We start from the raw sequence: 21,919 nt of genomic DNA, 5'->3' as shown, positions 1-21,919 counted from the left end.
GGTAATCGTAGAGAGTATAAGAGTAAGTAGTGCTTATGGTTTAATAGTGCTAACTTGTAGGATTACTTAATTGGACCAGTGAAGGGCCTTAGAATGAGAATATGGTGTTTAAATTGAGAGATGGAGCAGTTCTAAGGGAAAAAGTGAAGAGCAGACTTTGTGGAGCCAGGAATAGTTTAAACTCAATTAGGCGGCGCTGCCCGCTGTTGCGCTATGCTCAAAAACACGCAAAACTGCGCAAAAGAGGGTTTTAAGAGAGAAAGATGAAGGAGTTTTGGAATTGACCCAAAATGGCCAATAAAACTACAGTTTCAAGTCAGTAACCACTCCCACAGGGGCAGGCAGGCTGCTCAATGTTTTTCACTGCCACTGATCAACAGAGAGACTTCCCTTTAGCCCAAGCAAAAAATGGCCTCACAGAAAAGTACAGTTTTGTACCTACCATAAATGTAGATGTTCGAGTGCTGATACAGCTGCAGTAATGACAGATGGGTTTTCAGCCGTCAGGCGGTCCCTCGGTCGGCCGAATTCCAAAGTCTTGGTCCGGCGTCGGTTGTTGTCGCTTACTCTTCTGACGTCAGGAAGGCCAGAGTATATAAGACACAGCCGACGCCATGTTCTTCAGTCTTTCTTGCCCCAGATGTCAGGTGCCCCCAAAAGGAAGGCAATACATAAATAAAGCTTTTGTACAAGTGTAATTTATGCAAAGAAATGCAAAATCAGTGTAAGCAAGCAAATAAAACCTAGCAGGATAACCCAGTTCGGAGGTATGAAATGGTTGTTAGGCCCCATGCCCTTGCCAAGTGGGGAAGGAGGGAGGGAAACCTGTACTGCAGCTGTATCAGCACTCGAACATCTACATTTATGGTAGGTACAAAACTGTACTATGTTCATCGTGCATACAGCTGCAGTAATGACAGATGGGTAGAGTCCCAAAGCTATGCATAGGGTGGTAGGTACTATGAGGAACTGGGTTGAGCCAGAATGCCCTGCAAAACAGCAGTGGCAAAGCCTGCTCTTGTTCTGGAGTATAAAGGCAGATGGTAGTGTTTTGTGAAGGTATGTACACAACTCCAAGTGGCTGCCTCCAAGATATCCTTAGTAGGCACACCTCTGAGGAAGGCTGTAGAGGTGGCTGTTGCCCTGGTGGAGTGAGATCTGATACCAGTGGGGACAGGTTTCCCATGATAAGAGTAACAAAAACGTATGCAGTGGCCAATCCACTTGGAAATGGTCTGTTTGGTAACTGGTTTCCCTGGAGACCCTACAGCATAGGACACAAAAAGTTGGTCTGATTTCCTGAGGGGCTTCGTTCTGTCCAAATAGTAACGTAGCTGCCTGTGGATGTCTAAAGAGTGAAGCAGCCTTTCCCCTTTGTTTTGAGGGTTAGGATAAAAAGTAGGAAGATGTATGGCTTGGTTTAAGGCTACCCTAGAGATCACTTTAGGCATAAAAGATGGGTTGGTGCGAAGGGAAACCCTGTCCTGATGGAAGATGAGAAATGGCTGCACTGCCATGAGGGCCTGGAGTTCAGAAACCCTGCGAGCTGAAGTGATGGCCAGAAGTAAAGCTGTTTTCCAGGTCAAATATTGTAGATCTGTTGTAGCAGCAGGTTCAACGGGAGGCAAAGTTAATTTTTCTAGTATGTAATTAAGGTCCCAGGCTGGTATTGGTTGATTCCTTGGAGGTCTTATATTCTTAGCCCCTCTGAGGAACTGCCGTAAGAGTGGATGTGAGAATAAAGGAGGATCCGTGTTGAATTCTGCAGAAATGGCTGAGGCGTGTATTTTAATTGAAGAAAATGAAAGTCCACTGCTCAGTAGTTCAGCTAGGTACTGTAAAACCTGAGGTAAGTTCAATTTTCTAGGGTCCTGTCCTCTTTTCTCATTCCAACAGCAAAACCGCTTCCATTTTGCGGAGTAAGCTTTTCTAGTGGATGGTCTTCTGGCCTCCAAGATGACATCCTGCACCTCCTTGGAGAGTAGAGTTTGATGTGGTGTTAAGGGATTTTCCATGCAGCGAGGTTGAGTGTTTTCAGCTGGCTGTGTAGGGTCTTGTAGTTGTTCTGCGTCAGCAGGAGAGGTATTAGAGGCAGGGACCAGGGAGGAGTATGTGTTAGACTCCTCAGGAGTGGATACCAGTGTTGCCTTGGCCAGTCTGGAGCAATCAGTATCATCCTCGGTTTGTCTGTTCTTGCTTTCAAAAGTACCTTGGGCAGAAGAGGCAGAGGTGGGAATGCATAAACTGTCCATGTTGTCCAACTGAATGAAAGGGCGTCCACTTTCCAGGCCCTTGGATGGAAAGTCCTTGAACAAAACCTTTTCAATTGATGGTTTCTGTGAGAGGCAAAAAGATCTATATCTGGCATCCCCATGCTTGGACTATCTCCGTAAACACCTGTGGATGTAGTTTCCATTCGTGTGGATCTGTCATATTTCTGCTCAGAGTGTCTGCCAGTGTGTTTTCCGTCCCTGGCAAGTAGTGTGCTTGAAGTTCGATTTGTCTTTCTAGAGCCAAGTTCCAAAGAGTCATGGCTAGTCTGCACAAGGGGTATGAGTGAGTTCCTCCTTGTTTGTTTATGTACCACATTACTGTGGTGTTGTCTGTTCTTATGAGCAATTGTCCTGGATGCAGGAAGTCCTTGAAAGCTGTAATTGCATTTATTACTGCCAGCATTTCTTTTTGATTGATGTACAGGTGCTTTTCCTTTTGGGACCATCTGCCCTGAATGCACCTGTCCTTCATGTGCGCCCCCCAGGCGTAATCTGAGGCATCTGTGGTTATGACTTGTTTTGCTTGAGGCTTGCAGAATGGGAGGCCTGTGTTTAGTTGGCATGCTTGGGCCCACCATAGAAATTCCTTTTGTAGACACGGAATTATTGGAATGATTGCTTCCAAGCTGTGACTGTGTTGAGACCATAGATTTTTTAGTTACCATTGAAGTTTCCTCATATGCAGCTTTGCACACGGGATTAGAAGAATGCAAGATGCCATGAATCCCAGAGCCTGCAGGATTTTCCTTGCAGTAAGCCTGGTGCTTTTTGCTAGTATTTTGAAGTACTGAGATAATTGCCCTTGTTTTTCTGGCGTAAGGTATGCCATCTGGGTGTTTGTGTCCAAGCTGGCACCCAGGAAGGTTATTTTCTGAGAAGGTGTTAGCTTTGATGTCTCCTTGTTGATGGTGTATCCCAGAGAAAGCAGTAACTGTGTCACATATGCCAGATGTTCCAGTAGTATATGTTTGCTGTCCGCTTGGATCAGGCAGTCGTCCAGATAAGGGTAAATTTGTATCCCTTGTTGTCTGCAACATGCAATCACTGATGCCAGGCACTTGGTGAATACTCTGGGCGCAGTAGATAAGCCAAAGGGCAATGCAGAGAATTGATAGTGGATTGAACCTGCAAGAAATCTGAGGTATCTTCTGCAGCTTTGTCTGATTGGGACATGCAGGTATGCCTCCTTGAGGTCCAATGTTACCAGCCAAAACTCCTTGCCCAGCATGGGAAGAAGTTGCTGTAATGTGAGCATCTTGAATTTTGGTACGAGTAGAAATGTGTTTAGTATTGATAAGTCCAGAATGGGTCTCCAGTCGGTTCCTTTTCTTGGTACCAGGAAAAGCCTTGAATAAAAACCTTGGCCTTGTTGGTGCGTAGGTACCTTTTGTATAGCCCTCATGTTTAGGAGCTTTGAAATTTGTAGATGTGCCTCTACCCTTTGATTTTGTGGTAGATTTGGCATGCCTCTCATTTTTGGAAGAGTGTGAAATTGAAATTTGTAGCCTCTGTTTATAATGTCCAGTATCCATTTGTCTGTTGTGACAATATGCCAATTGCTTGCAAATAATGCTAGTTTTCCTCCCAAAGGTGCTGCCAGTTGAGACTTGCTTGGCATGGAAATGAGGGAGTCATTGAGTTTGCTTCCTGTATTGTTGTGCACTGTCTTCACCACCTCTTGGTGGTGGAGATTGCCATTGTCTGCCTCTATAAGACCCTTGTGATTGCCCTCTGCCCCTTCCTCGTCTGTATCTGCCTCTTTGGGGCTTGTCAGTGGCTGGAAAGGACCAGTTTTTTGATGGCCAATTCCTGCTAAATCGTGGTGGCTGAACCTGTAAGAAAGCTTTGACAGTCTGCATAGATTTGGCTTTCTCTTCCATTTTTCGTAATATATCCTCAGCATTGGTACCAAAAAGAACATCCTTCTGTAAAGGTGCATCAAGAAGTTTTGCTTTCACATGATCAGGCAGATTTTGTTCTCTAAGCCAGGAATGTCTGCGAATGACTGATCCTGTAGCAGCCGCTCTACTGGAGGCCTCTAGGGCATCATAACCACATTGTAAAGTGTGTTTACCCACTTGTTCTGCACTATGCATCATATCCTGTAACTCTTTTAAATCTGGTTGTTCAGGTTGAGACATTTTGTTTTTTAATTGTGATAACAGGAACTGTTGGTATTTAATCATATGAAACTGGCAGTTTAAGGCCCTCATGGCAAGGGTGGCCGAGGTATAAACCTTCTTACCCCACCTTTCAAGGGATCTAGATTCCCTTTCTGCAGGTAATGGGTTCTTGGAAGTGGAGGCCTTTATTCCCTTAGGGCCTTGTGAAATGGTTTCAGGGTCAGCATTATGGCCTTTATAGAGAAATTGGTGAGAACTGGGTACTCTGTAATATCTATCAGGCTTAACTGGTGCAGGAGGCAGTGAATCCAGATTTAAACAAGCCTCCGAATAGACATCATCCAGTACCTCCAAGACAGGGGGAATAGCCAGGGGTCTGTGCTGAGGTAACCAAAGAAATTCCCTAAGCCTTTTCTTGGAGTCTGAAAAGTCTTGGCCTTCCCAATGGAAGTGTTCCCTCAGGGTGTGTAAGGTTTCCCCAAAAGAAAAATCCTCAGGGGGGATACAGATGGAATAGACTGCTCAGCATCCGAATCCTCAAAAGGGGAATAAGAGTGTTCCTCAGCATCGGAATGCTCTGACATAATGGATCCCTGATCAGAAGAGGGGGATTCTTCCTCCACTCTGGGTCTCTTGTCAGGAGGGGGCTGAGAACCTCTGATAAGAGTAATAAGATCCTCAGCCATTTTAAGCATCTGTTTCTTAGGCATGGGTCCAGGAGATGGTCCTTGTGCAGCAGGCCTAGTATGATGCCTGGCTGCTTTGGATTTGGTAAAGGCCTTAATAGAAAAGGAGGTTGAAGGTCTGAATACACCCTGAGTGGATGTAGATCTGTCCACATTAGTAGGCTCGGTATAAGCTGGAGCTTCGGTTGTAGTCTGGGAAAGGGCCGATGACCCAGCGGTCTCGGGTACAGAAGACACCGCCGAAGGCGTGTCGTCGGTAGTCAGGGACTGCAAAGGCGTCTCACTGAGAACCGGACCACGTGGAGCCTGTTTCGGCGTGGTGTCGGTGGAGACCACGGACCTCGCATGTCGGTCCTTTTCCTTGCGTTTTTTGGGTAAAGCGGTAGTCGGAGTGTCCGACGACATTTTATAATCAAAAGCTTTACCGAAAAAGTGTAGGGCGAACTCCACCCGATGCTTGATAGTGCGTTTACTGAAGGTAGCGCAAAAGCGACAGCCCGAGACGTCGTGGTCTGGGCCCAAACAAGGTATGCAGAGGGAATGGAAATCCTTATGCGATATTTGCTTCCCACAAGAAATACAATTATTAACTTTTTCTGACATCGGTCTGAGGCAAGAAAAGATTCCCCAATGGGGTACTTAGCTTTAATGAAGACTTCGGTTCCAAATATTTCCGTAATTCAGGAGCTGGCCGACCGGCACTTGCGAACTGCTTCTGCTTCGGGCACCGCGCGGCAAAAAAGACTGGAGAACATGGCGTCGGCTGTGTCTTATATACTCTGGCCTTCCTGACGTCAGAAGAGTAAGCGACAACAACCGACGCTGGACCAAGACTTTGGAATTCGGCCGACCGAGGGACCGCCTGATGGCTGAAAACCCATCTGTCATTACTGCAGCTGTATGCACGATGAACATCTTACAAACAGTTCAAGAACAGCAAGCCTGTAACTGAACTTTTTTAAATCTCAGAAAAGTGGGAAAAAAGCAAGATTTTTTTTTTGTTTTTTTTCACAGATAGCAGAGGTTCACAAGTATCAACAAGTTATAACAGTGCAGTAAATGACCCCACACAAGAGTGCTAGGCCAAAGACAGATAAAATGCAAGTTTTGAGAAAAAAACGATTTTAAAAATAAGTGCAAACAGGAAATTCAGTAAACAGCTCTAGGTTGTGCTCTAAATACAGTTACTAATGCAGAAATCAAGTTTAACAAGTCAGAAAATGCTCAAAATAGGCGGCTATGCAGAAAAACTTAGCAAATAAACAGAGGAAAAATACTTAGCTCAGATGCTGTGCTGTCATTTTTCTGCTGCTAAAGGAGCATTCTTTTGTGAATACAAAGAGGTAACACTGCACATTTTGTCAGCTGCAATGCAAGGCTGAACCACAGCTGCCTTGGTCATGGGATCAGAAATATGGGTCTAAAGTCACTTTGGCTCTAAGTGATTTCCTCTGGATCTCAGGGAAACAGGGAACACTACAATACAGGTCCTGTATCCAAGAAAGGTGCAATGTATCTGTCTTCCATGCTTGAAGATGATGAAGAACAGAGCACATGACTATGTTCATGTCTTTTGATACAACAGACCTATTAAGGAGCTCTCCCACCAAAATATGATTACTGAACACTGATCCATTTGGTTAATCTGTGAGGCAAAGACAATGACATGCTCATTGAGATTACCAGACACTTGTCTTTGTGAGACAGGTAGACTATTTGAAATACTTTATTATAGTTTGCTACCCATTCCTAAATACCCATGTCTTCTTTGTAGGGGTTATGCATGAGTTCCTACTCCAGCTCTTGCTTGGTGATATACCACATGGCCATGACACTGTCTATGCTTATCTGAATGACTTCTTGAATAAGAAACTGCTGTACAGCTTTTACAGTCAAGACCACTGATCTCATTTCCTCAGATTTAGAAATCACACTCCACAAATGTTGAAAGATCATGTCTGTTCCCCGTGGGTGTGTGTAATATGAAGTATCCTTTCCCAGTAGTTCTAAAGGGACAGGAAGGGTAAATGAACCCTAAAACATATTTCAATGACTTCTGCAGTTCCATAGGAATTGTTTTAAATACCAGAATCGGACATGTAAAAAAAGACTGTTTTCCATGTAAGCAAATATCTAATGCTATTGCTCTGGGAAAGGCAGGTACTAAGCACTTTGTAAACACCAGTGGACATGTAAGAAGACAAAACAAAGCAAAAATCCAGAAAAGGAAGAGGCCTGCCTGGAATCTGAGAAGTAATAGTAGAAAAAAATGCAGTTAATCAGTACTAAATTTCCAATTAACTGCATGTTTTTTTCTATTATTTTTTTTACTACTTTTTTACATGCCGAGTACAATTTGACTTAGTTCTGGCACCTGAGAAGTGTTCTGTGGAAAGGAAATGTAAGATTATGCAAACATGTATCTTTCACATCCAGTGTTTCCAGACAGACATTGTTGGGGGGGGGGGGTCTAGCCAAATACAGTCACCATTTGAAATATTAGGACCCATTTTAGCAAGCCCTGTAAGGCTGATACTGAATGGCTGAAAAAATGGACTTACTTATATTAAGTGTGAGATGGTCATTTCTTGGAATATTCTCTTTTCTCCAAGGTATGGGGCTCTCCAAGTTAGTATATATAAGTCTGGGATGTGTGGAGGGTACGCCCTCACATTACAGGTGCAGGGGACTTGCCTCTCCTGAGAAAAAGGAGTTTTAAGAAGAGCAATGTTTATGTTTGCTCTTCTCCTGCTTTTTCGTTTTTTCTTCTTCAGCATACCAGCACTTGGTGTTACAAGTGCAGACATTTCAAAAGGGATCCTCAGCATATTCTTAAGGGTTAGCATATAAGACATCTTTTCTGAGATAAGTGGATTACCATTTGCAGGATATAATTTATACCCCCATTTGCTGTTTTTCTTTGGATGTAAACAGAATATCTTACTGAAGAAAAGATGCCTTTTGGTGAGTTGACAGCTACTGCATTGAATTATTTTTCTGCAAATCTATTGTTAGGCTTAAGGCTATGTCTAGTTGCTGAGAGACTTAAGTGATTATTCCTAGCAGAGGCTTATGGGAAAATTATATGGCAGAACCACTGGAAATTGTCTGGAGAACCCCTTTGTCAGAGATAATTTGGAGCCAACATTTGAAATAATGTGAAAACTGCTTTTTTTTTTACAGACTAGAGGGTAAATCAAATAAAGGGGAAATGGCTTGAAAATCACATAGATCTTCCCTGGAGTTGCTGATATCGTTTCTGGTGGCTTCCCTGCTCTTAATTATCATCCTGCCTTTGCTGTTGTTCCCCTTGTTGCTTTTTGCAAAATGGATTCATAAGGGTTTATGTTCTTAACATATTGGGGCATGGGGAAAATGAATGTATGAAACATCAGTTTCATCAACCTCATAGTTTGCCATTCGTTTTCAGTTTAGGTAGTACATCCTCAGTCAAAGGTTTAAACACCTTGTATTAAAGAGAAACATCCATAATTTGTGGTCTTTTACCTTCTGAGAAGTGTTAGGTCCTAAGCCAACCATGCCTTCATACAGTAGCATCCATGCTGTTTGCACTTACTTTATCAGTAGCTAACAGCATTTTTTACTTGTTTAACTTATCAGAGCGGTATATATTCTCTAACCATTCTGCTCTTTTAGTTGGGAACCTTGGCATTGTTTCAAGCTGTATTATATTGTTTAGCTTTAGACTACAGAAAATAGCAATATATTCAGATAGAAGCTTAAAAAGAAACACCATTTACCACTGAAAGTTGTAAAGGGGTGCACTACATTTGCAGAGTGAGCCCACTGTAAAGATAAAAAAGGTGCCTGCTTATGCCATCAAATGAAAGTGCCAAACAGACACACAAACACACACATTTACGTTATCACCATGTTTCATTCATCACTTCCACATTGTCATGATGTATTCATGCAGCTAATGTCTCTGTTTTTTTTAACTCTTCACCAATTTACATTTAAAACAAATAAACAAATCAAGCAGAAGTGAAAAACTGCAATTACTGTAAAACAAAGTAAAACAGCAAGAACTTTTCTATTCTTCACAAAAAAAATGCAGACAATTAGTGTAAGCTCAGTTTTTGTTGGTGTTACACAATTTGTGAGCATGCATGTCTTCTAGAATGAGAAGGTGTCAACAGCTCCACAAATACTAGAATTGTTGTTGTGTCTTTCGGCTTTTCCTGGTTAGGGGTCGCCACAGCGGAATGCCGGTCCGCTAATGATTGGTAGTTGATTTTTATGTGCCGAGTTACCAGCCCTGACGCACAACCTTCAACGAAGGTACACCCATTCATGCATGTCTCCACGCAGAAGACGCTCTAGCTGAGAATAGAACCAGACAGCGTCTTACTGTGAGGTGACAAGGCTACCGCAGCACCACCACCGCAGGTTCCACAAACTTTGAATCTCTATTTGCATATAAATAAAATATGCTTGAGAGTCAGATTTACTCAGTGCTTATCCCATCTCTGGAATAAACTGTCATGCTTTAAACAGTGTGACCCATGAATCCTTCAAGAAGAACCCTGAAATTTGGATGGGCATCTACAGAGTCATCTCAGGCATGACCTATATTGCTCTTGTAGAAGCAGGAGGTAAATGATGAGGGCAGGAAATGGCAAGGAAGAAGTGTTCTCAAGACTTATTTACCTTGTAATTCCTAAGATCCTAGGCTTTCAAACTTTGAACAAAGAAGCAAAAATTCATCAGGGAAATTTAACTAACGGGTTGCAGTTGGCATAATGGTTAAGGTCTTTACCTCACATATGCAAGGTACATAGTTTGATTCTGACCTCTAGCTGTTGGCTAGGTTTGTAACAGTCTGCAGACTGATAGCTTAGTGTTTATCAATGAACCTAAGAGATGCACCAGTAGTTCGACTACTCAATGAACCCCAACGTTAGCTGCTACAGTAATGTATATTAAATCATAGGCCACATAACGACATCTGAAAGATGCAGGACTTGAATTTCCTACAGAATTTCTTTTCGTCTCTGTTCACAGGTCAATAATACACTGCTGTCCTGACAAATAGAATATATCACATAATCTAGTATCCTCTCTACAGAATTAGTCTGCTGATCCAATTTCTCAGTTAAACCATCACACCTTGATTGTACGAATTTCTACGCCACAACCCAGCTCACCAGCTACCTGGCATTTATCTCCATTTGTTTTTAAACTAAAAGTGTTCTTGCCACATTTCTAAAGACAAATAAAAAACATGTCATGAAATACACATACAAGGAAGATACATACTCCAAGATATACTTGGATACATTTAAATGTGGTTGTACATGTTTGGCTTAGGACTTGGACATCTGCCCAGTTAATCAGGTGGTAAGAAGAGCTGGAATATTTGCATGGCTTCTAAAAATAGACGCAAGGCTGCACACAGAGAGCACGTTAGACTGATTTTTATAAGGGCACTATGGTTTAGAATCCAGGTCTTTAATGACACCAAAATAATCATTGCTCTAGTTAATATAAGACTCCAGTATTATTCCAGAACAAAAAAGGCATGCCATAAAGTACAAAACAATCAGTGGTATTACAAGACGTCTTTCCAGAATAAAATAGTGGGGTTGAAGGATGTTTATTGCAGCAGGGTTTTACTCGGGTTGGTGTACAAGTTTGTGTGCTGTGGTAGTTATAACCAGGACAGTTTTTTTAAGGTATGACAATGGTGGGTATAGTGTGGATAGTCACTGGCAATTTTAGCTATTTTATTATAGCATGTTTCCAATTTTTAGATCTGTTTTTTTAAGGTTAATGATGCTAGGGGAGGTGTAAAGTAGTGTGGATAGGAGGTGGGTTCTAGCAACAGTGACTCTCGTGGTGTTAGTTAGATACTTTTTGTTTCTGTAGAAGATGCCCATTTTTTTGTGAATTTTTTTAATGGTTAGGGATATATGTAGGTCAAATCTTATCAATTGTGACTCCTACTAGTTTTGTCTGTGAGTCAGTGTAGATTATTTTACTGATGTTGGCAGCAATGGAGAAGGAGGCAGAGGGGAGAGAGGATCTCGTGGGTTGGAAGATCATAAGTTTTGTTTTGCTTGAGTTACGTATGAGCTGGTGGTTTGATAGCCATAGTTCAGTTTCTGTGAAGGATGTCTGTGTTATGTTCTGGAGGAGATTTATGGTGGATGCTGCACAAATAAGTGTTGAATCGTCGGCGTATTGTATAATTGAAGCTAGTGAGATGGTGGTGCTCAGGTTGTTTGTAAGGATACTAAATAGTAGTGGCCCAAAAATGGAGTCCTGTGGAACTCCTAGTGTGACTGGGAGTGGGGGTGAAACAGTGTTTTGCCATTTTACTGATTTTGGTGACCATCTAGATAACTTTGGAACCATAATGCATACAAGTTTAAGGGACTGGCAAAAAATATAGTATTTCAATTTTCTGAGAGATTTTTTCACTAATTGGTATGTTTAAAGACATGGGTATCCTTTGGGGCTGCTCCTGAAAATTAAAAAAAAAAAGGTTCTGACTAAAAGGGGCACTACATTTAAGCCAATTTTAAAAGCAGGCTTAATGGTCAGCACAGTGGCTAAGGACAACTTTGATTCACATATTTTGGTACTGCAATATAATGAAGAGACACCAACATTAGTAGCTAGTATAAAAAGCTTATGGGAAATGCATGTCGATAAAGAAATGAAAGAAAAATTAGGGTTCCAACTGAGGATAGTCTATAGTAGGGGTAGGAACCTTAAAAATATGTTGGAGAGTGGAGGTACAACAAAAGTTACACACAGATCATTAATGTACAAATACGGTGCATATAAGCTTTGTAAAAATATTAATGATGACACCAGTTTGTCAGTGGGGGGGGGGGGGGTACGAACATACCATAGGATGCCCTGGAAAATATAATTGCAATACCACCATGGTAGTCTACTTAGCCACGTGCTTATCCTGTCCAGGATTTTATGTAGGAAAGACCATCAGAAGACTCTGGGACCGTATTGTAGAACATTTGAGGGACACTAAAAACAAAAACACCCATAATGCCCCTTATATTCATACCTTGAAATGTCCAAATTTCAAAAGATTTGTGTTTTTTGTTATTGATAGGGTTTGTAGTGATGTTACGGGGGTGATGTTAAATTTGACTTGGAAATTAAGGAGGCTAAGTGGCAGTTTAGACTGAACACCTGCTGCAAACCTGGGATGAATGATTTTTTTTTTCAATAGCCCACTTTTTGAAACAGAGGGCTACATAAATATGAGTTGTTTACATTCAAGAATTTTTTTTCTTTTTTACAATTTTACTGCTGTCTGTTATTACTAACAGTTTTTGTTTTGCTTATTATATATAAAATGTTTTTTTAACTAATACTACATATATTATAGTGTTTTTTAATGTTTGAAACTTTGATAACAGTAAAAGGAATGTAGCTTAGTTTTGGGCTACTTTTTATTTCTGGTGTAATTAATTGAATGATTGATTATTACCTTGAGTACATAATCACAATTTAGCTTAATTGGTTTGACTCTGGAGAAGCCATTTGAATTTTATGGAAAAAGTGCTCAGTCTGTTGGTGCTGTATTAAACTGTTTGCTATAACTTTACTGCCTTGGTGGCTCGATTTTTAACATACACAGATGACATTATCATAATTGCAAAAAAACTGCATAAAAGAAGTAATAATTTGCACAAATGAGTGTCTAGAGGAGATAAGGGTGGCTTTAAATAAAGAGAAAAATAAAGGTTTAGGTGATGTATTAAAGATAGGTGGTATACATTTTACAATGAATGAAATTTCTGTGTCGGGTATAAAATTTGGGAATAAAGATGTAAGTAGAATTCAATGGGAAAAACAACAGAAGAAATAAAACAAACATGTCTTTTTCTGGAGAACACACAGTATGAATTACAATACAGAAAAAAGGCTTAGTTGATAAATTCAGTACTGATGGGAAGAATAACATACCTACCAACTCTATTTATGTTGCCAACAGTATTTGAAAATGAATTATCGCAGATACTTTTTCATTTATATGGGGTTCTAGATTAAACCCAGTACAAATAAGTATGATACATTTAGGGGTATGGTTAAAAGGGTAAATGAGGAAAAAGAATGTATTAATGAAGAAATAAAATGTTACCAAGAAAAAATATTTTTGTGGAATATAAAAACTGATGATATAGAAAACCATGGGTCTGTATTATATGAACAAAAGTTCATAATATCGAACGCTCTAAAGAAGGAAAATGCCAGACCTCGAAATCGTTATTTATATATACCAACTCTGAGATCACATTACAGTGAGGAAAGGCAAATATTCTGACATTCACTGTACTGCGATCCCACAAGAAGCACTTTGATGTCTGGCATTTTCGCTCTTTAGAGCATTTGATATTATGAACTTTCATTCATATAATATAGACCCGAAAAACATTACTATGTGGAAACATGGGAAAATATAACAGATGAAAAAATTAAAGCTACAAAAATAAGACTCAAATGGTCTAATCAGAAAGTGGAATGTCAAGATTTTTGTGGAGACTCATAATAGATAAATTACCAGTAAAAGGAGATATGCCATTTAAAAGAAAAGTGATACAATATGTTTACATTGTTAAAAAGATGAAACTGTGGAATATGTGTTTTTGAAATGTAAAAGGTAAAAAAAGTTATGGGAAAAACTACATCATGAATATTTTTTTCAAAAGATATAAAAAGTGGATAAAATAAACATGGATATGATTAAATATGGACATTATAAGAATAGATGTAAAGAATATTTTAAAAGAATAGATAAAAAGTTATTTTATATGTGTTATATGAAATGAAAAATAAATTAAATTTTGCTTAATGGTCAACAGATTTTAGAAACAATTTTAAGTAAAATTAGATGGTGGTTATGGAAAAAGGAGTCAGGGTCTAATAGGGATGAAAATTTAGTATGATTGTAAAGGAAATTATGAATATGTGTAAATATATTTTTACATCTATATATGTGTACATTTGTAAATATTCATAAATATGTAAATATGTTGTAAATAAGAGTTCTTTTTATATAAAAAATAAAGGACCCCTAATCTTTTTTAGGTTCAGAGGGATCTTTAGCATTCACCTGAGCTACCATCAACTCAAGCAGATGGGGTCTTGATTTTAATATCTCATTCAAAGGACAGCACATTCAGGAGTGTAGCACCCCCCCCCCATACTGCAGTGTCAGCAATCCATTTACCTGGTTTGGGAATAAAACCCTTTGCAGCAAAGATGAATGTGCAACCTGTGTGCCAGTGACAACTGCAAGTACATATTCTGTTTTATATTCATCGGTGTTCTTTTTTCTGTTTTTCTTTTTGTGAAATATAGAAATAGTCCTCTGTAGGGATTCAGTTTGCCATTAGATCAACTGCTGATGGATGAAATGTTAAAAAAGCAGATTGCCTTTTTCAGCCATAATTGCTGATGTCTGCACCTCAACACAAAAAGGAAATCCTGTAAAGAAATAAGAGACATAACACTACTATGACATATGCATCAGGTTAACCAACCGGTTGGGGCATCAACCTAGATTTGTTTTTTAAAAACAACAAAAATATTAAAACCATCCTAGAAGCAGGCAGGAGTTATAACAATGTTACTACCAAAGGTTGGGGCATGAAGCGGTGTGGAACATGCATACAATGTAAATTTACTTTTGAAGGCTGCAGTCTTTCTGTACAAGGTTTTCCTAGCTTGATTACAGTCAAGGGCAGATATGATTGCAATAACAAGGGTGTTGTATATACAGCCTTCTGTTTATCTTGTTCATCATTTTATGTAGGAAAGACTGTTGGACCTTTGTTGACAAGAATTCATCAGCACGTGTATGCAACTGGTAAAGCCAATGCTTGAAGATCCTTTACAAGCATTCACTGGTGTGCAAGGATTTTAAGAAATTTGGCTTTACCATTTTAGAAAAGATGGCATGCTCGGAAAGGGGTAGTGACTGGGAAACCTTTGTTAAAAAGAGGGAGTTTCATTGGCAAGTTTTATTAAATGCCACTGCCCCACCAGGATTAATGACTTAGTATCCATCAAGCCTATTTTGAAAATTAAGTCAGGCTGCCTGTCACAGGACTTCTACAACCAAATCTTTCTAAAATGCTCTTAAATAGTTCCAATTGATTACATACGTGTTTTCATGTGTTTACTGTCTACTAATTCTTAATTCATTTGCTATTAAGGTTTTTGCTATACAACATTCAGTTTTATAATTATTGCTGTTTAGCATGCATATATATTTGATGCAGGAAATTTGGGAACTGTTTTGGTATTTTAATGTGTGTATACCTTTAAATTTTGCTGGTGTTTTCTGGCACCTTTTTTAAGTGTATAAAAGGAAGGAAGTAGAGATTACATTGTTTCTGATGAAGTTCCTTTTCGATTGGAACAAAAGCGCTCACATTTTGTAGAATTAAAGACTTTGTTGTGTTCTGGTGTGGCATTTTTTTATTTTACTTATTTTATTTTAATTTAACAAGCACGTTGATCATGGTTTGGGGTATTACGATAGAAACTGCAGAAGACTGTCAAATTTCAGGTTGAAGACACAGTATGAATCCAAAAGTCTAGTCTGAAGCTAAATATATTGTTAAAGTAGCTAAACTAATATCCATTGCAGTTCAAAGGCATAACACTAAACTGTATACGGAAAAAAAAAAAACTCACAGGTATCTATATAAGACACATACACTGAAGTCAAAGTTGCAGTAAGATTAGCAACCATAAGTGTTTAACCAGCCCTTTTGCAGGAAAAGAAATACTGCAAAAACTGTGATGGTCAAGCATTGCAGAGACAAACTCCTAAAGCCGTTTCTCCAACACAAACTTTGGCATAGCTAGAACTGCTCCAAAGGAAGACTGAATGCCATTCTAAATAGCCTTGTTAAATTGTCCACACAAGGGATATTGTTGAAGAACCCTGACAAATATACAAGCACTGACTGTTCCACATTTAAACATAATTCTTACGACTAAGATGTTTCAGTTATTAAAATGATCTTTGAATATGTTAAAAGATTTTCCTTTTTAATAGTACATGAAACATGGAGTAAAGTTAGTAAGTAGTCAGTATAACTTATTGCTGACTATTATATAAAAGAGGTTATCATAAACAGTTTTAAAGCTTATGAGTTAACTACAGTGATTATTTGAAAGTCATGCTGTACACACCTGCTTCTAGAGAATTCAGCTGAAGTATGAGCCTCGTAGAGGTTGGACCACATCTACTGCATCTGTGTGATACTATTTATTAAAACTCCTGCTATGACATACTGGAATCAGTTTTGTTTTAACAGTTTAAATATGAAACAGCAAATAAGTAGATCTGTATGCTGTTTGAGTGAAGATAGTTGGCATTTTGCAAGACTGAAGTACAGTGCTTGTTACAAGAGGGTGAGATGCTAAATCTATGGATTCTACTCAGTGTTTGAAATAGTACTGAGATGATTTTTGGGATGCATTTGCAATTAATGGGTATCTATAATAAATTTGAGCAGAAACAATTTTCTAATAGCTCCACCTTGAGGGGAGATAAGATAAATGATTTTCTATTCCTATAACAGGAAGGATTTTTTAGCTGTTATTTTTATATAATGATCAAAAGTCATGCAATAACAGGAATAAATGTTTAGCTCTAGTTATTTCCATGTAATGCTCAAAAATCAGGCATTAATCTAGCCAACAATGAAGGCATCTGAAATGCTCTATTGTGTCAAAGGGAAACCAGACAGGGTATTCACCAGCCAGACTGGAGGAGTTTAAAGTCTGAGAAAAAGATTGTAAAATTGTGGATTTCATTTTGTGTGCACCAAGGATTTCCAGAATTCTGGCTACATGTACAGATATTAGTAACACAACCAATTTTTACTGACTAAACTACAAATATAAGGAATCATAGAAACTTTGCTACACCTCCTCTTTTTCTACTCATATAACAGAAAACTTCCTGGAGTAAAAACAGAGATGTCTTTCATATATTCTATTTTTTTTAATTTAGCCATAGTGGGCAGGACCTATTTTCAGAGGAGAACCAAGACAAAAGCTCCACATAAAATGTAAAAATAGTTAAAAAATATTTGAAATAACTGACCTATTATCACAATCCAATTTACTATAATCTCTCATATCTATGAATCTAATACCACCATAAGTGTGTTCATCTTATGTTACCTACATTTAAGTTTAATACACAGCATTTCCCTGATCTTAGCTTCTGCATGACTTTAAATTTTTACATTGTATATTTTAATCACATGTCCTTCTTTTACTTTCAGTCACCTCTTACTATAAATTTTGATCCAAACAGCAAGAATGTCTAACAGTCATATCTGATGGATTACATGATGTTTCACCTTTATAATGAAATATTATCAAGACTGGATTTATTTTACTCTATGCTTTCTACTCAGCTTTCTGTACATGATATGTACTTGTCACCAAATTCAGAAAAACATTTTCAAAAAAAAAGAAATGAGATTTAAACAGTTTGAAGTTGACATCCAAACAGAAATTCTGCAGAAATTATTTTTATAAAAAATGTGGTGTGATCTGGCATGCTGCAAGAAAGTTTACAAAGGCTGCTTGCATTTATCTCTCTCTCTCTCTATCTATCTATCTATCTATCTACCTACCTATCTGCTATCTATCTGCTATCTATTCTTACAAGGTTGTTTCAAACAATGAACAGAGAAAGTCATTTTCCAGCTAGCCTCCAACTTTGCCATTAGTGTAGTAAAACTTACTTTGCCCACATTATTTGAAATCACATCTGAAGTTGTGAAAACTGGGGTTTCCTCTTTGCCATGTACACTTAAATGGTTGGGAGACAACACAGCATCGTGATTACCACATCAATGACAAATGCATTTGAAATTCAATTTATGCAAATCAGGGTTCATTAACTAAGATACTCATTTGCAGAAAAGCATGAACAGAATGCATACTTCAACATTTACTATAAGTAGCCATTAAAAGCATTCGTGTGGCATGAATGATCAATAAGGAGCATTTCAAGAGATATTATAGGTTTGTAACCCTGAAAGTAGTGGAAGGTTCGGGTCTACTTTATTAACTCAAACTTTCAAAAGTTCGAATGCATAAAGATCGACACATATGCATCGAACCCTTAAACGTTCGAAAGTTAATAAAGAAAAAAAATAAACAGAAAAAAAAAGATGTAGGCAGGGAGGCAAGCACACCTACACCCCCACACCCCCCACTACTTAAATATACCAACTACGAGATCGCACTACATTGAAGTAAACAGAAATCTCCACCTACGGAGATTTCCATTTACAGTTTTCAACGGCTTGCACTTTCGATGCATATGGTTCAATCCATATGTATTCGCGGTTTTACACTTTCGCGTAAATAAAGTAGACCCGAAGGTTCATCTCTTCACACAACCTAATATTTGGCTCTGTCAGTACCAAATGCCAAACCATACATGAAGTCAAGCCAGGTAGTTACCTTCAGTAATGCCTGAATATCATATGCGTAAAAAAGTCTGTACTTCTCAGTAGTACCATGCATATGCTATATCGATCCAACAGAAAATATTCTCAAATAACAGACAACAGCTGTCCCACTATAGAGTACCACTGCAGTGCAGCTGTTAAAGTATTGTATTCTGGTCATCCTTCAAAGATCTACTGATTATGGTCACTGATGAAAAAATGTAAAATGCTCAAAAGAGTTTTTAATGATTTACTTTATACTATAATGCATTGCATCACTGAGATTTTTTATTTAAATGTATGGGATATGAGGCAAAGCATCACCATGTTGGGAGGATTCAGGGAAGACAAAGCTATCCATGACATGCTCACTCAAGCTGTCAGCATTTTCCCCACCTGTAGCTTCTGTGATACATTTCTTTCTATCACGTTGACTGACCACTTTTCAGTATCCTCAGCTAATACAAGAAAATGACCCATCTGTCAATATAACCCCCCTTGGTTTCAAGTGAACTGTACTTGGAAACCCTCTACAGCTACTTGACATTTTAAAAACTACATTTAAGTTCCATTTCCAATTAATATGCACCATATTTAGTACATGTGACAAAATATTCACATTTCTGCATTTGTCTGTCAGATGGCATATAACCGCCAAAAAAGGAGACATAGTCTAAGGGTGGGTATTGTCAAGGCATAAGTGGCTTTACAAAATACAAGACTCAACTGCCTTGTATTTCCCATAAGCCTATGAACCTCAGAAGAATATTCAGATAAAATTAAGGCCAATCATTGAAGTCAGCCAGAGGCCGTAAATGATTTTTTTCCTAGACCGAGAGTTGCCACTGGTAGCTTGTGATCCCTTTTCAGGTAAAACACATAACCTCATTTCTGGACTGCAAACAGAACTTCTGATACCCGGTGATAGTTTACGGTCAGCTGTAGTGAACTTACATGAAGTATGAGGTATTGCCTCCACTACTACTTCTGGCTAAATGTGAACAATGCCAGCCCTATGGAGTAAGTCAAGAACATGACAGACTGAGCTAAATTAGTCTTGTTATTTGGAGCAGCACAATGACGTTATGCACATAGAATAAATGAGAATTGCAAGGTATTACAATTGTTCATCTTAAGACCACCAAGAATAGCAGCAGTCCCCATTTGACTCTACAATATTAGGTTGGCACAGCTGGGGGTTACTTATTTCTGCAAGTTGTAATAGCTTTGAAGTACTGTCGATTATATTAATCAGCAGGGAAATCAAGCTGTTTCTGATATTTTCTTTGGTAGCCTTTCACTTTGGGTAAACTTTAGTTTTGGAGAGTCATGTCTGATGACATGTCAGATTTCTTTATTTCAGTTTGTAAATCCATACTGGAAATATAAAGCAGTGAGATTTAAAAACTACTGTTGTGTGATAATATCAAATGTACTGCATAGCTCAAATGGGAAAAATACTGCTATGGCTTGAGAAGTGTTGTAGCTCACATGTTCCCTTGGAGAAGCTTATTTATTCCCTGAACCATGTCATCTGAGCCCACATTTTCCTTCTGCATGACACAAAATATTAAGGAATTATACAGGGAACTTTTTACACAGATAACAGGCTAGACTGCATGCCTTGTAACTAAGTATTTACCTATGAGAGGTATTTGGTGAAGAAGAAACAGATGTGTTGGCTTCCTGTATTAGCTGAAGTGCATAAATGTTGTTCTACTTGTTAGGTAGGTAGTCATTTTACTATCACTCTAACTGTTGTATAACCTGGAATTCAGTCACATGCAAATGTTTTCCCTTAGACAAGACTAGTGGGCAACTACTATGTTTGATGAGGTGATGCAGAAAGCAGGTGGGGGTGATGTGTAAAAATGTATTAGTTTGAAACACAATCCCTTCCTAGATCACAGCAGTTAACCTTTCATCTTTAGTTGTTTTACAAAGTGGTGCTGTCATTGTCCTATGGTCATGAGCTACAAAGCTCAAATGTTTTAACTATAACTTGCTCTTTACTTTCTGTGGTGTCACTTTATGCAATAGATCATTTTATGGCAGTACACCCAGTGGGCAATCTTGGTACAAAACTATCATAGTAAAGCACAATATGAAAAACATGATAGCAACATTCAGTGCTTCAGGCATGTGAACAATAGCTTCCTACATTTTCACTATATGACGTCATTACATCTTTGTCAGACACATAAATACAGTATGAGGTAGATGATTGACAGAATTATCTCTATTCTCCTGAGTTTGAATCTGCTCATATCCAGCCTTTCTTAAGTTTTCTATATGTTAGCTAAATGGTTGACTTCAGTCTTTTCTGTCCCTGTGCCATCCCAAAAACAAGCTCCAAGTGCAGTACCCATTGTTTTCTGAAACATTAAGTGAAAAATAGAAGATATGAGTAGCAGCCATGACAGAAAGGTTTATGTTTGTATAGTGGATGATATGTATTAGTGGGTATGGAGTTCTTAGCCCCATTGTCCAATTCCATAAGATGGGAAGTATAAATAAGACATGATTTAGAGAAACTAAAAATATCCCTTGCTAAGGTATGCAGTGTCAAGTGCCTTTTTCTACAAAGGGCAAAGCACTGAGTTAATTTTTGCAATGATCAGTGACTGCTTATTATAAAAAGAGGCAACATGGGTACTTCAACCAAAGCTCATAACTCCTGTCAATGGATAAGTCATTCCTTTTGTCATTAACCTTTATTTCTAGTTCCACCTACCCTCATCATTTCCAGGAAAGTGAGGCTGCTTTTTATTTTTTCTTTACTTACCAATATGTACCCACTAGGCATAGGTGTGATCTTCCAGGGCTGATTGGGAACACAGGAGTCAGACCCAGGACTACGATGAAGTGCAATAGCAGCTTAAATCCTTAAATCTCTGCACCGGATTGCCAAACTATACCTTATTCATTAGTATCAAGGTGACACCGTACTCTTCTGACACAGCTTTTTTCTTGACAGTCCCTGTTTGTCTGAGGCCATGGTTACACTGCAGTGGTTTGTGCAAATAAATTAGCTAACTTTAAAACTATATTTCTCAAAGTAAAAGCTAAATGTGAATCCTTTAGCTAAAAATTGCTATGTACAGCTAAATATTTTGTTAAATGCCCTTGAATGTTGCTCACCTACTTTTTCACCATACATGACATCTTAATTTTTATTTTAGTTATGTGTGTGTGTGTGTGTGTGTGTGTGTGTGTGTGTGTGTGTGTGTGCGTGTGTGAGAGAGAGAGAGTGAGTGTGCTTGCATGCAGGTGTTCATGTCTGATTATATGAGATTGTGTATATACATATGTATGTATCTATGAATGTATATGTACATACTAAACATAAT

At 38.6% G+C, this 21,919-nt stretch overlaps 1 protein-coding gene across 8 annotated transcripts in view; it reads right to left on the bottom strand.

The window, feature by feature from the left end:
- Nucleotides 1-21,919, bottom strand: part of LOC122804340 (serine/threonine-protein kinase PAK 6-like) — a 1,141,536-nt gene that overhangs the window by 187,296 nt on the left and 932,321 nt on the right. The window lies entirely within an intron of this gene.

Source organism: Protopterus annectens, chromosome 6.part0, assembly GCF_019279795.1.
Source record: "Protopterus annectens isolate FY-2018-M chromosome 6.part0, PAN1.0, whole genome shotgun sequence".
Lineage (NCBI taxonomy): Eukaryota > Metazoa > Chordata > Ceratodontiformes > Protopteridae > Protopterus > Protopterus annectens.
This window is presented reverse-complemented; position numbering and strand designations above follow the sequence as displayed.